At 37.0% G+C, this 13,613-nt stretch overlaps 1 protein-coding gene across 5 annotated transcripts in view; it reads right to left on the bottom strand.

Moving 5' to 3' along the window:
* The window catches only part of YEATS2 (YEATS domain containing 2), a 92,337-nt gene extending 79,114 nt beyond the window's left edge, over positions 1–13,223 (bottom strand). For 3 of the 5 annotated variants that reach the window (XM_032483389.1, XM_032483380.1, XM_032483362.1), the window contains exon 1: positions 13,035–13,223. The gene's annotated coding sequence lies outside the window, so the exon portion shown is untranslated. Of the gene's footprint in view, positions 1–12,842; positions 12,937–13,034 lie in introns of those variants that run through there. The other 2 variants (XM_032483376.1, XM_032483370.1) reach the window with 2 other exon arrangements.
* Positions 13,224–13,613: the final 390 nt, after the last annotated feature.

Consider the following 13,613-nt stretch of genomic DNA (forward strand, 5'->3'; position numbering starts at 1 on the left):
TGATGTAATAAGTTGAATGGAATGTGTAACAAATGATCCATGTAATAGTAAGTTTTGGATTCTTCTTGTCTGACTTTGAGATTTATGAAAAGGAATTATGAGCAGTCGTTAGATATTGTCAGGTTCAACTTTGAAACAAAATGGCCTACCAATCTTCTAAAGGTTTTGAATCAAATGAAATTGAAAAGAATATTGAGATGGTAAACTGTTAAAACAAAAACAAAAAACCTGTTACTGTTCATAATTTGTCTGTGAAATAGGATTTTCTCCATACCATGGGACCAAATCCAAACACTGAAATATATGCAATGCTGGTTCCTCTAATTTAAAATTTTTATCTCACTGAAATAGCCTCATTATAAAAAGTAAACAGTCAATTTAAACTTAAAAAATACACATTTCCCCCTCATGTACACTGTAAGAAAGTAAAATCATCCTCTATCACAACACCCATTCAAGTAACATAAGTAAGTCTGAGTTTTTGAAGTGATTAAAGATTAAAAACAAAATAAAATCCTTTTAATGTTCTATACTTTGAAATAAACCCCAAAAGAAAAATCATTTTTAAAAGAAAATTGTATAATTAAAAACACAAAAAATATGTAATAGAATCACTAGAAATTCTTAGTAAATGCTCTTAGGTTTCATGTCAAAGACCTCGAATCTCTAGAACCTAGTCCTGGAACCCTGCCAGGAAAACACCACATCTTATGAGATATGGCCGACTCTTAGGGGAGGGAATAAAATCTCATAAATAAGGTTCTTGGAAAATTTGCTAAGTGGGGTACCTTCTCAATATAAAATTCTATGATCCTCATGGCGTTTGAATCGTATCTGAACCACTGAATTTTGTGCTTTCACTCAAGACGACTTTTCCCATCTGGTTTAAGGCAGGGGGGCAGGGAGGAGCAGCACAATCATTCATTTTCTGCTTCCATACAGACACGTGTTCCTAAATGTTAATAGCAACTCTATAATTCTTTAGCCCTGTCCTTTCTATATTTTTCATTTCAAACAAAGTATTTTTCCCCTCTGGAAATAAGACAACCAGTGATCCTTTATTAAATATCTGAATAAGAGAATCTATTCCCCTCTGTTAGCCAAATAGACATTTCAAAAATGTCTACACAAAACAAAACAGGAGAATAGGTAAACAAATTGTAGTACACCCAAAGAACTTCTGATCTAAACAACAACAGGAATAAATCTCAAAGTAAAAGAAGCCAGACATGGAATAGGAGTGCATACTAAATGATTCTATTTATATGATGTTTGAGAACACACAGATTAATCTATGGTAAAAGAAAAGAGAATAGTAGTTGGGGTGCTGGTGGTGGGGACTGACTGAGAAGAGGTATAGAGAATCTTTCTGGGGTGACAGAAATATTTTATATCTTAATAAAAGTGTGGGTTACTTGGGTATATGCAGTCAGAAAAACTCACTCCAACTATACACTTAAAAATCTGTGTATTTCACTGTATATAAACTATACCTTGGGAAAAGGACTATACAAACATATCTGATCAAGCTCTCCCCTGCTTGAAATTTTCCAATGGTTTCCCGTAACACTCCTTAACATGACCTACAAGATCTTACATGAATTGGGCCCTGCCTGCTTCTCTGTCCTTAATCATTAAGATCCAGACACACGGGGTTTCTAGAGAGTACACCTCAATCTTTCCTAAGGGTGTTGGGACTTAACGATTCCTTCTGCCTGGAATGCTCTTCCCCCAGGTTAACTTTACCAGATCCTGCTCAAATGCCCGCCTTATCAGAGAAGGCCTTCTCTGATCATACTGTCCAAGATAGCTCTCCCCATATTCCCTCTCCAAAGTTCTTGGAAGCTCTCAAAAAATTATTTGCTGAATAAATACATGAAGGGATAACTAAAATATATGCAAAAATACAAACACCCACAGGGAACATATCTACTAGCTTTCATCCTTTTTTTTATTATAATACTTACAAGTCTATTTGTTGATACTGCTATACCTTCAAATATTCAAGGTATTATAGCTAAATGTTTAAAATAAAGGGATGTGCAAAGTTATACACAGACACAAGCAAAAAGATAGCAGACATGGCAAGATTGATAACAGAATAATTTAAGGCAAAAAATTTAACACAAAAAGATTTTATTACTATTAAAAGACACAATCGAAAAGATATGTCAAACTATACATCAAACAACATCATCTCTAAACATATAAAACATAAACCAGAAACACAAGGAGAATTTAAGAAAATCACAATCATAACAGGAGAATTTGAACATACTGCTCTCGTAAATTTAAAAGATCAAGAAGACAACAGATAAAAATACAGATGATACAGACAATGCAATTTACAAGCCAGATTTATGGATATGTACAACTCTGAACCCAAAAGAGAATAACCCATTTGAAATGTCTATAAAATTCATTAAAATTAAATCATATAAGTTATATGAAGTCTCAATTATTATAAAATAAGGAAATGTTACAGCCATATTCTGATTTTAATAGAATTAAATATGAAATTATTAACAAAAACTCACTATTAAATGAAAATAAGGTACTCTTCTAAATACTTCATGCTCATAACTCAAAAAGGAAATTAAAATAACAGACTATTTAAAAAATATCAACAAAAAGGACACAATATATCTAAACCTATGGAAATGTGGCCAAAGGCATCCTCAGAGGAAAATGAGAGACCAGTTTTCATTTGTGAATATATGCAGATACAAATTCAATCCAGTGGGGTATTAAAAGAATAGTGCATCGTGACTAGAAGGATTTATTACCAGCAATATTTATTTAAAGTACTGGGGATATCCAGAAGCAAGGTGATTTGCACTGCCCATGTCTAATGTTGGACTTTTAGGAATACATTAATGCAACTGACTTTCAGTAATCCAAATGTATGTAATCCATTTCATGAGTTATATTTTGCAAACTAAAAATAGCAGGAGCTTTTACCCTGACACCATCCATGCTTCACAAAGACTGTCCAATGTGCACACTAAGAAAGAATACCCATTTTAATAGTATACTGACAAAAATCATTAGGCATGAAGTCTTTCCAGAAGAGTCGAAATATATATTTCAATATCAATTTAAATTTTTCCTCTATTTGAAGATTACTTATAGAACCGTCATCTCCCATTGATACAGATAACTGAAAAAATTTCTTCCCCAAATTAGGCTTATTTTTCATAATACAAGCCATCTGAAGTAGTCTATTATAGAAAAGACTCAGACAAATCTAAAAGGAAGAAGAGACGATTTTGTTCTCATTTTCATGTAAGTTGGTACTGACAAAAACTCTATCCTATTTACTCTAAGTCAGGTACTTATACACAAAACCATTTGAACATAGAGTATCCCCTCATCTGTGGGGGAAACATTCCAAGACACCCAGTGGATGCCTGAAACAGAGGACAGTGCTGAATGCTGTTTTCTGTTCATGTCTTCCACCCCGAAACTTAATGCCTTTTCTATCTTAACTAGGTACTTTTCATACACTGTAGCTATAACTTTTGCCAATTGAGGTGTGAGAGCAAAACTAACACAAATTTCTTCTTCCTTCTTCGCAATTTCACAGATGGAAGATTCATTCTTACAGCAGATCTTAGCAACCAAAATTTTTTTCTTATTAACTTTCACCTTTTCACCTAAAGAAAATACTTTGTAGCTTCTCTTTGGCGTATCTGAATTGCCAGCATCATTATTCTTTCACTTTGGGGCCATCACTAAATAAAATAAAGGTGACCTGAACACAAGCACTGCAATACCAAAACAGTTGATGTGATAACCAAGAAGGCTACGAAGTGACTAACTGGAAGAATACACTGGACAAAGGGATGATTCATATCCCAGGTGGGACAGAAGGGATGGCACGAGATTTCATCATGCTACTCAGAAAGGTGTGCAATTTAAAACTTATTTCTGGAATCTTCCATGTCATATTTTCAGGCTACGGTTGATGGCAGGTAACTGAAACCATGGAAAGCAAAACTCTGGGTAGCAAAACCATGGAGAAAGGGGGACTACTATTACTTGTTGGCCAGCACAATCACTTTATCTTCAACTCATCTGGTATGGAAAGAAAACAGGTCTTTTAAATTAAAATAGCCATAAATTTACACTGGACCAGAATGGTGGGAAGCTGACAGAGGTCAGTCATTAGCATCAAACTGATGTGAATCATAGAAAGAACCGAGCAAAATGGAAACAGCTAGACAGTTGAGCTCAAAAAACTATTATCATTTAAGTATTACCTACTTCCAGGTCAAAAACACCTACTTTCCTATCATAAATAAAATTGCTTAAGACCGCAGAAGATGCTATATAAGGTCTGCCCCAGAATCCATTCAGGACAGTACTGTCTTCAATCTTGCAAAGTAAGAAGAAAAAGAGTTGACGATCAAACAGCTGTTCTAAATTATTCACGCCCTGTTTCTATCCATTAGTGCAAAACTGGAGAGCTGGACTTAGGTAAGTTTTACCTATCCTTTCCCCCAGCACTTCAACTTACTTTTTTCTGGACAGAGTGAGCTATCTGGGACGTTTATGAGTTTTGAGATATTTAGGGTAAATTCTTAAGCTGACAGAAAGTAGTCCATATAGCACTCCAGTAACTTTCTTGGAGTCACTTTCAGACAAAAATCATTGAAATTATCTAAAGTGATAGTTCTGACTCATGTGACAATCTCATTGTTTCACTTGTAAAGCCATAAAAGTTTTGTTTCCAAGAGAAACAAAAAGAAAAAAACAAAACAAAACTTGTCTACAAATCCAAGTTGAAAAGAAAAGGATATGGACCAGATAAAGATTGTGTCAAACTCTTAGACAGAGTCACTGAGAATATATAAATTAAGCCAAATCTTGCACACTTCACTAAATAGGGATTTTTCACTGGAGCTTTCAAACTGACAATAAATCCTATAGGAGTAAGTCTCATGCCTTTCTACCAGGAGCTGAGATTCTAGAAAGAAAACAAGTACCTTAAAACATATGACATTTTTTAGAAAATTGGTTTTTCTTTAGATCAACATGGCCTAATCTAGAAAATCTACTTATTTACAAAAATATACCTATTGGTGAAAGTTTTCTGGAATTAGATACAGTGATGGTTGCAAAACTTTGTAAAAATACTGAAAAAAAAAAAAAAACCCAAAAAACAAAAAAACCCCACTGTTTCACACTTTAAAGGAGTGAATTTTATGGTATATGAATTAGAGCTCACCAAAGCCATTATAAAAAATAACAATAACAAACCCACTAGATACTAACCTTAAAAGGAAATTCATTGACAGATTATCCTTCCCCAAGTATGCGTGTGCACACTTGCAGGAGGACAAGGTGGTCAGCCGAGGAATCAACATTAGCAAGACCATTTGGGGGGAGGGGTTAGACACAGATTTGTTAACACTTTCAAATTTAATATTTTTGTCAAATATTTCAAATATTCAAAAAGGCAGAAAATGATCAGTGAGAGGAGTACAAGGAGGTTCAAAAGTATCAGTCATCTCCCATTTCTTAAACTGCAGGGTAACTAAGTAGGTATTTGTTACTTTATTATTATTCTTTAAAATATACCTCCTTATTATATGTGCTCCTTGGTATATACAATGTATTTAACAATCTTAAAAAATAAAACTTAAATTTAGAAATAAAGAAATTATGTACAATCATACTATAGAACAGGTAAGTTCCACTATAATGTGACATATGCATTCTTAAAAATCACCACGCTGTATAAGTTTACATACTAAAAACCATAGGCTTATGGGAAAAAATGGGTTTGGGCACAACACTCAAAAATTTTATCAGTAACATTAAAAAAAAAGGAATCTAATAAAAACGGTAGCACAGTTTTACACATTAAATGGTTAAGAATTATATAAATGCTACATTAAATATGGCACTTGAAAAAGACCTCAAGTTTGCTTGTGGAAGTGGGCATCGAAAGGTTACAGCTTGTGAGTTACTGCAAAGTAGTAGGAGGCTAATCTGAAATCAACAGAAAATTATAACACCAGATGTGCATGGGTGTGGCTCATAACACAGCAGTAAACTGAGGTTGCTGGAGGACCTCTGAGGTGTGTGCCTGCAGGCGACTTGTATTTTCCTTCTGTGGCTCAATTCACTAGGGTGCAGTCTTCTCCATTTACCAAGCATTTCTTACAGACAAAATGACCAAGCATTTCTTACAGACAAAATGACCCAAAAGCAAATGTGAAATTCACATTATACTCAAATAGTTCTCTAATATATCAATTGCACTGAAACAAATTCGTGTTTTCTTATAGCAAAACTGTTTTGCAATGCAGCCACTAAAAAATGTGCTAATGTGAAAATACCTGTCAGATAAATTGTAAAGTGAAAAAACCAAGGTGCAGAATGGTAATGTATGCTTTGATTCTTTCTGTGTAAACAAGGGGAAAGAAGACCACAAACAATGCTGGTAGATGCTTGGGTAGGTTTTTCTGGAAGAAATGATAAAAAATGATTAACAATAGTTACATCTGGGTAGTGCTTTTGCTTTTCAATTTATTCCTGACCATAATGTTTGAATTTTCTAACCATGGACATGGGGCCAAAAATGCCAAAAGGACTAATCTGGGAGATGGATTATAGGTGTCTTTATGTATATTTCTGTTCTCTTCTTACTTCTCCATATGTTGAAAAGAAACTACAGAGAATGTAGAACAACTGGAATTCTCATACATTAGTGGCAGGAATGTAAAATGGTACAACCACTTTGGAAAACAGTTTGGCAGTTTCTTAACAAATTAAACAAACCCTACGATATGACTCATTCTATTCCTAGGTATTACCCAAGAGAAATAAAAGCATATGTGCGTGCAAAAACTTGTACACAAATGTTCACAGCAATTTTATTTACAATACTCAAAAACTAGAAACAACCCAAATGGCCACTAACAGGTGAATGGATAAACAAATTGTGATATATCCATACAATAGAATACATTAATCAATAAAAAGGAATGAGCTGATACATGCAACAACATGAATTAACCTCAAAATAATGCTGAGTGATAGAAGTCAGCTTAAGAAAAAAGAATATACTACAATGATTCCATTTATATAAAATGTAAACTAGTCTATTGTGACAGAAACCTGACTAGTGGTTGCTGATGGGGCAACGATGGGGAGGAGAGAGACTGGGATCACAAAGGGGCATGAGAAAAATTGGAAGGATGATGCATACGTTTACTATCTTGATTGTCTTGACAGTTTCACAGGTGTATAAATATGTCAAAACTTACCAAGTTATATACTTTATATATGTGCAGTTTATGGCATGCCAATTGTACCTCAATAATCTATTTAAACACACAAACAGCAATTAAATATAGACTGTCAAAAAATGTATAAAGAATACACAATGGGAACCCTCATAGATTGTTGGTGGAAACGTAAAATGGTACAGTCACTGTGGCAAACAGTTTGTCAGTTCCTCAAAAAATTAAACACAGAATTACTATGTGTCCCAGCAATTCCACTCCTGAAAATGTATGTCCACATAAAAACTTGTATGTATAAATGTTCATAACAGCATTATTCATAAATGTGAAAAAATGGAAGCAACTCAAATGTCTAGACAAACAAAACATGATATATTCATACAATGGATTATCAAGCATTAAAAAAGAATGAAGTACTGACACATGCTACAATGCAGATCAACTTTGACTATATCATGCTAATTAAGTTAAAAAAGCCAGATATGAAAGGCCACAGGTTATATGATATTTCTGTGAAATGTCCAGAAACAGGAAAATCCACAGACAGAGCAAGTGACTGCCAGGGGATGAGGTGAGGAGGGAACTGAGACTGACTGCAAATAGGATTGGGGTTTCTTTCTGGAATCACAAAAATGTTATGGAATTAGATGGTAGTAATGGTTGTACAACCTTATGAATATACCAAAAAAAAAAAAAAGCCCCAAATTATACACTTTCAAATGGTGAATTTTATCTCAACAAAAAAGTATACACTCTCAAATAAACTAATTAAAAAAAATAGATAACGATCACCAACGTATCCCCAACTCTGAGAATAAAAACATTATGAATAAAGTTGAAGCCTCTGCCCCTTGGCATCATGGTCACTGTTAGCCTTTGTTACCACCACATAACAGGTCTCTCCCCACACTTACCCTATAGCTCATTCTTCAAATAAACAGAATAAACAATCCTTGGTTAGGAGAACTAGTTCTTCTACCTCTCCTTGTCCACAATCATCAAAGTTCATGCCTGAACTTCTCCTAATTACCTAATTGCCTCTCAAATGAGTTCGTATTCCATCCTACCTTCTCCCTGCTTACTGAAAAGCTATTCATCCTTCAAGAATCAAATCAGATTCCAATTCATCCATGAAGTGTATTACAGCCTTCAAAAACTTTTTTTTTTTCCTAACTTCCACAGACCAGATGATACAGAAACAATCTGTTTCGTAAGTCTTTGTTTTCTATGAGGGAAAAGTGCACCAATCCTGACTCTCACCCTCCATTCAGTAGCAGTGTAGAAAACAGACTGAAAGGGGGTCAGGGTTAAAGGCAGGGAGGTGCGGGCCAATTTAAGGAGGTGGCAATGAAGAATTCTATTCTCTGTGACTGAATGAGAAGAGAGGAGAATCAAGTATTTCTGAGAATCTATCCTAAGGAAATACTCTCAAAGCTGGTGATGTGTATCATGTGTGGGTTGTACTTACAGATCTACAACTTAAATGTTAGTTCTCCTCTTTCTATATATATTATGATAAAAAACTAGAAACAATCCATAGCAAATTACAGTGTATCAGTTGAATGAATATGAAGGCTTTTTAATGTAGGGGGACATGATCTTACATGTAGAAAATCCTAAAGATTCCATCCCAAAATTGTTAGAACTAATAAAAGAACTCAGCAAATAGTAGGATACCAAGTCAACACATAAAAATCGGTTGTATTTCTATAAATGAATAAACAATATGAAAAGGAAATTACAAAAATATTTCCATTTATAAAATCATCAAAAAAAACCCCCAAAACAACAACACTTAGGAAGTAACCAAGGAGGTGAAAGACTTATACAATGAGAACTACAAAACACTGCTGAAAGAAATTAAAGAAGACATAAATAATTGGTAACACATTCCATGTTCAAGACAGTATTGTTAAAAAGTCAATACTATTCAAAGCCATCTACAAATTCAATGCAATCCCTATCAAAATCCCAATGACATTTTTTGCAGAAGTAGAAAAACCCACCCTAAAATTCATATGAAATCTCAAGTGACCCTAAATAATCAAATAATCTTGGAAAAAAAAAAAAAACTGGAGGACTCACACTTCCTGATTTCAAAACGTACTAGAAGCTACAGTAATCAAAACAAGTGTGGTACTGGCATAAACACAGATATACAGTCCAGTGGAAGAGAGAGCCCAGAAATAAATTCTTACATATATGGTCAAATAATTTTTGACAAGGGTGCCAAAACCATCAGTGGGGAAAACAGTCTTTTCAACAAATAGAGCTAGGAAAGCTGGATATTTATATGCAAAAGAAAGAAGTTAGATTCTTACCTAATACCATGTACAAAAACTAACTCAAAATAGATCAAAGACATAAATACAAAACTTAAAACAATAAAAGTTTTAGAAGAAAACAGACAAAAGCTTCACAAAATTGGATTTGGCAATTTCTCGGCTATGACACCAAAGACAGGTAATGAAAGAAAAAGGAGACAAACTGGACTTCCTGAAAAATTTTGTGCATCAAAAGATACTACCAAAGGGAAAAAGGCAACCCCTAGAATGGGAGAAAATATTTGCAAATAATGTATCTGATAACAGATTAATAACCAGGATATAGAGAGAACTCCTAAAATTCAACAAAAAACTTGATTCAAAAATGGGCAAAGGATTTGAATTGACATTTCTCCAAAGAAGACATGCAAATGGCCAATAAGCACATGAAAAGATACTAAACATCACTAATATTAGGGAAGTGCAAATCAAAAACAGAACAAGGTATCACCTGACATCCATTAGGATGGCTACCATAAAAAAAAAACAGAAAACAAGTGCTGGCGAAGACATGAAGAAGTTGGAACACTTGTGCACTGTTGGTGGGAATATAAAATGGTGTAGCCACTATAGAAAACAGTACGGCAGTTGCTCAGAAAATTAAAAATAAAATTACTGTATGATCCAGCAATTCCACTTTTGGGTAAATACCCAAAGAACTGAAAGCAGGGACTCAAACAGGTATCTGTACACCCGCATTCTTAGGAGCATTATTCACAAGAGCCAAAAGATGGAAGCAACTCAAGTGCTCATCAACAGATGAATGGATAAACAAAACGTGATATATACATACACTGCAATATCATTTAGCCTTTAGAAAGGACGGAAATTCTGACATATGTCACAACATGAATGAACCTTGAGGACATTATGCGAAGTGAAATAAGTCAGTTACAAAAGGACAAATATTGTCTGATTCCACTTATATGAGGTACTCAGAGTAGTCAAAAATCTCAGAGACAGAAAGTAGAAATGGTGACTGTCCCGAGCTGGGGGTAAGGAGGAAATGAAGGTTATTGCTTAATGGGTATAAAGTTTCAGTTTTACAAAATGAAAACGGTTGTGGAGATGATGGTGATGGTTGCACAACATAATGAATGTATTTAATACCACTGAACTGTACATTTAAAAATGGTTACAGTGGTAAATTTCATGTTATGTGTATTTTACTACAATTGAAAAAAAAAAGTACATATAAGGAGTTAAGTGGTAAGTATGGTTTTTCTATTATTAACCATGTCCTTCCTTCTAGAGTATCTATTCCAGAGAACAGAGGTGAGGGGGAGGACACATAAGGGGGAAAATTCTGTAAGCTTTATATCAGGCTATATATTTTTAGTATCTAGAGAACTCTTGACAATTAGAAAATCAATCAGTTAGAAAAATGACAAACACAAATGAAAATATGCACAGAGGACAGGAACAGAAATTCACAAATGGCCAATAAATGTGAAAAAATGTTCACACATACCGGTGATCAAGGAATGAAACAAGACATCATTTTTCATTATCAAATTTAGTTTGGAGGAAGATGAAAATAAGGTGTCTTGAACAAGGGCACCTGTTTCTAATTCAGGGGCGCTGTTTCTAACTCATACTCATTGTCTTCACTTCCTCATGATTTGTTTCCACCTCCTGATTCTAGAACTCTGGATAATAATACGAAAGACCAAACTAATAACTTCAGCATTGCCAGATCCAATTGAGCATCTCACTAAACAACTCAGAAGCACTGACAGACCAAGTCTCCACCATCTAGAAACTTCTCTCTCATGACTTCTATACCACCAGTCTCCTGCTTTTCCTCCTACCTCACTGTTTCTTCTGTCCTGTGCTCAATCTTCTTACTCTGCAAGACCTCCAAGCATTGGAATGTCTGAGTCTCCAGTTTTCACTTCTCTATGTATACTTTTTCCCCAAGTGATCTCATGTAGTCCTATAACTTTGAGTATCATCTGTATACTGAATATTCCCCAAATTTTATCTCCAGCTCTAGGCTCTCTCTTCTAGGAGCTCCAAACCTGTACAACCAATTGCCTCAACATACCGATTTTTGTATCCAATATACACTTCAAATTTAATACACCCAAAACAGAACTCGTGATTTCTCCCAACTCAAATTTCTCTCTTCCATTCTCACTGAATGCCACCATCTACTCCTAGTTGCTCAAAACAAGGATCAAAAAGGAAAAAGTTCTCCCTTTCCCTCACCAATCCATTTCCAAGTCTTGTTCAGTCTACCTCCAAAATACCTGTTAATTTTTCTACTCTTCTCCATCTCCACAACCACAGACCTACTCCAGAGTACTGTAAACTAACTGACCTCCCAGCTTCCACTCTTGCCCTCTTCCTCTGTGCAGCAAATTATGCGACTTGCCTTCTTAAAACCTTCAAAGGTTTCTCATAAAAACTAAATTCCTAAAAAGGGCCTCACCTGCTCCTATTTTTGAAAGAACACACACAACCAAAAATATACACTCAATGATAATACCTCTAGACAGTAAAACTATGCGTACTTTTCCTCGTTTTCTTGTATTTTTACATTTTTCTATGATAAATACCTGCTACTTGCTTATTAAGAAAGACGAAATTGTACTGCTGAATATACTACATTGCATTTTTACATGTTAACAAGAAAAGTGAATGGACAATTGTACTTAAAACTCTGTAACTGTTATAAGGCTCAGAAGAAAATACGAGCAAACATCAAAACTCTAAGAATGATGTGTCAGGGCTGTAGAATTACTGGTGATATTTTTCTCCGCTTTCTGTTTTTTTAACATAATTACATTCATAATAGAAAAAAAAAAGGTTTGCTATAGACCTCATTGTCCTCTGCAATCTGGCCACAACCTACCAAAGCAGTTTTTCTTCCAAGTACTCATTTTCCCAAGCTTTCCACTCCAACCCTGCACTGTCTCACACCTCTGGTGCTTTAACTCGGGCACCATTCCTGGAACAGCCTCCAACCTTCCTAAATCCTACTCATCCTTCACGGTGGAGGGAGACGGTTGGGAAGGCGACAGGTTGGAGGGAGATTCCAGGATTCTTGCTGATGGATCTACTACTTGCTGGTGCTGGGGCGAAATCTCGTCTCCAATCCCATCACCGGCCACCAGGTTTAACATTCTGAAAGCTCCAGCCACTGGGGCTCAAGGGACCACCATCTCCTCAGAGAGCGCGGTGACCCTTAGAAAAGGACACCCCACACACCCAAATTCCGGGTTCCCGCTTCGGAGACTCCCCCGCCACACACACTCACCGCGGACCCAGCCTCCTCCTCCGGAACCTCTCCTCTCGTCACCCGCTCCCTCCCTCCCCTCAGCCTGGGGGCCGGCGCGGCCGCCGCGATGGGGGAGGGGCGCGCACGTGCCCGCGCCGCCCCCGCCCAGACAATGCCCGGGAGAGCGGCGCGCGCTCCCGGCGGTCCCATCCCGCTGCCGCCAACACTCACCCTCTCTCCGGTCTCCTGCTGAAGCGCAGGCCCGCCAGGTGCCGCGAGAGGGCACGGGGGAGGGGTGGGAGCTGTCCAAGCCCGGCGAAGCCGCCGCGCCAGGAGGCCCCAGCGACCCCGGAGCCCGCGGAAGAGCACGGCTCAGCAGCGCCCGACCGGCCCGTTTGGTCCGCACGTCACCAATAGGGGCGGGGCGGGGAGCGCGCGGCGCCAGCGACGGCGGCGGCGGCGGCGGCGCGCTCGCGGTTCCGGGGGCGGAGCTCGCATGGTTGTGGGCGGGGCCGGAGCCCGGGCGGGGTTGGGGTAGCCCAGCCTCTCACCCCCGCCCTCAGTGCCCTGCACTGCTGCGCTGCCTGGAGGGGAGGGGCGCCGGTCCGCTAAAGACGCGATCGTACGTATATAATTTTACTCCTTAGAGGAAGATGATGAGTTCCCCCTCAAGTCACACAGAATATTGATTGGCATTTATGAAGCTTCCACAGCAATAACAACAGTAGCTATGATATTTGTATATGTTATCTTGGACCAAGCTGGAACAAATATTTGTTGAATAAATAAACCAACAGTAAGGCCAAGAAC

Source organism: Camelus ferus, chromosome 1 (genome assembly GCF_009834535.1).
Source record: "Camelus ferus isolate YT-003-E chromosome 1, BCGSAC_Cfer_1.0, whole genome shotgun sequence".
Classification (NCBI taxonomy): Eukaryota; Metazoa; Chordata; class Mammalia; order Artiodactyla; family Camelidae; genus Camelus; species Camelus ferus.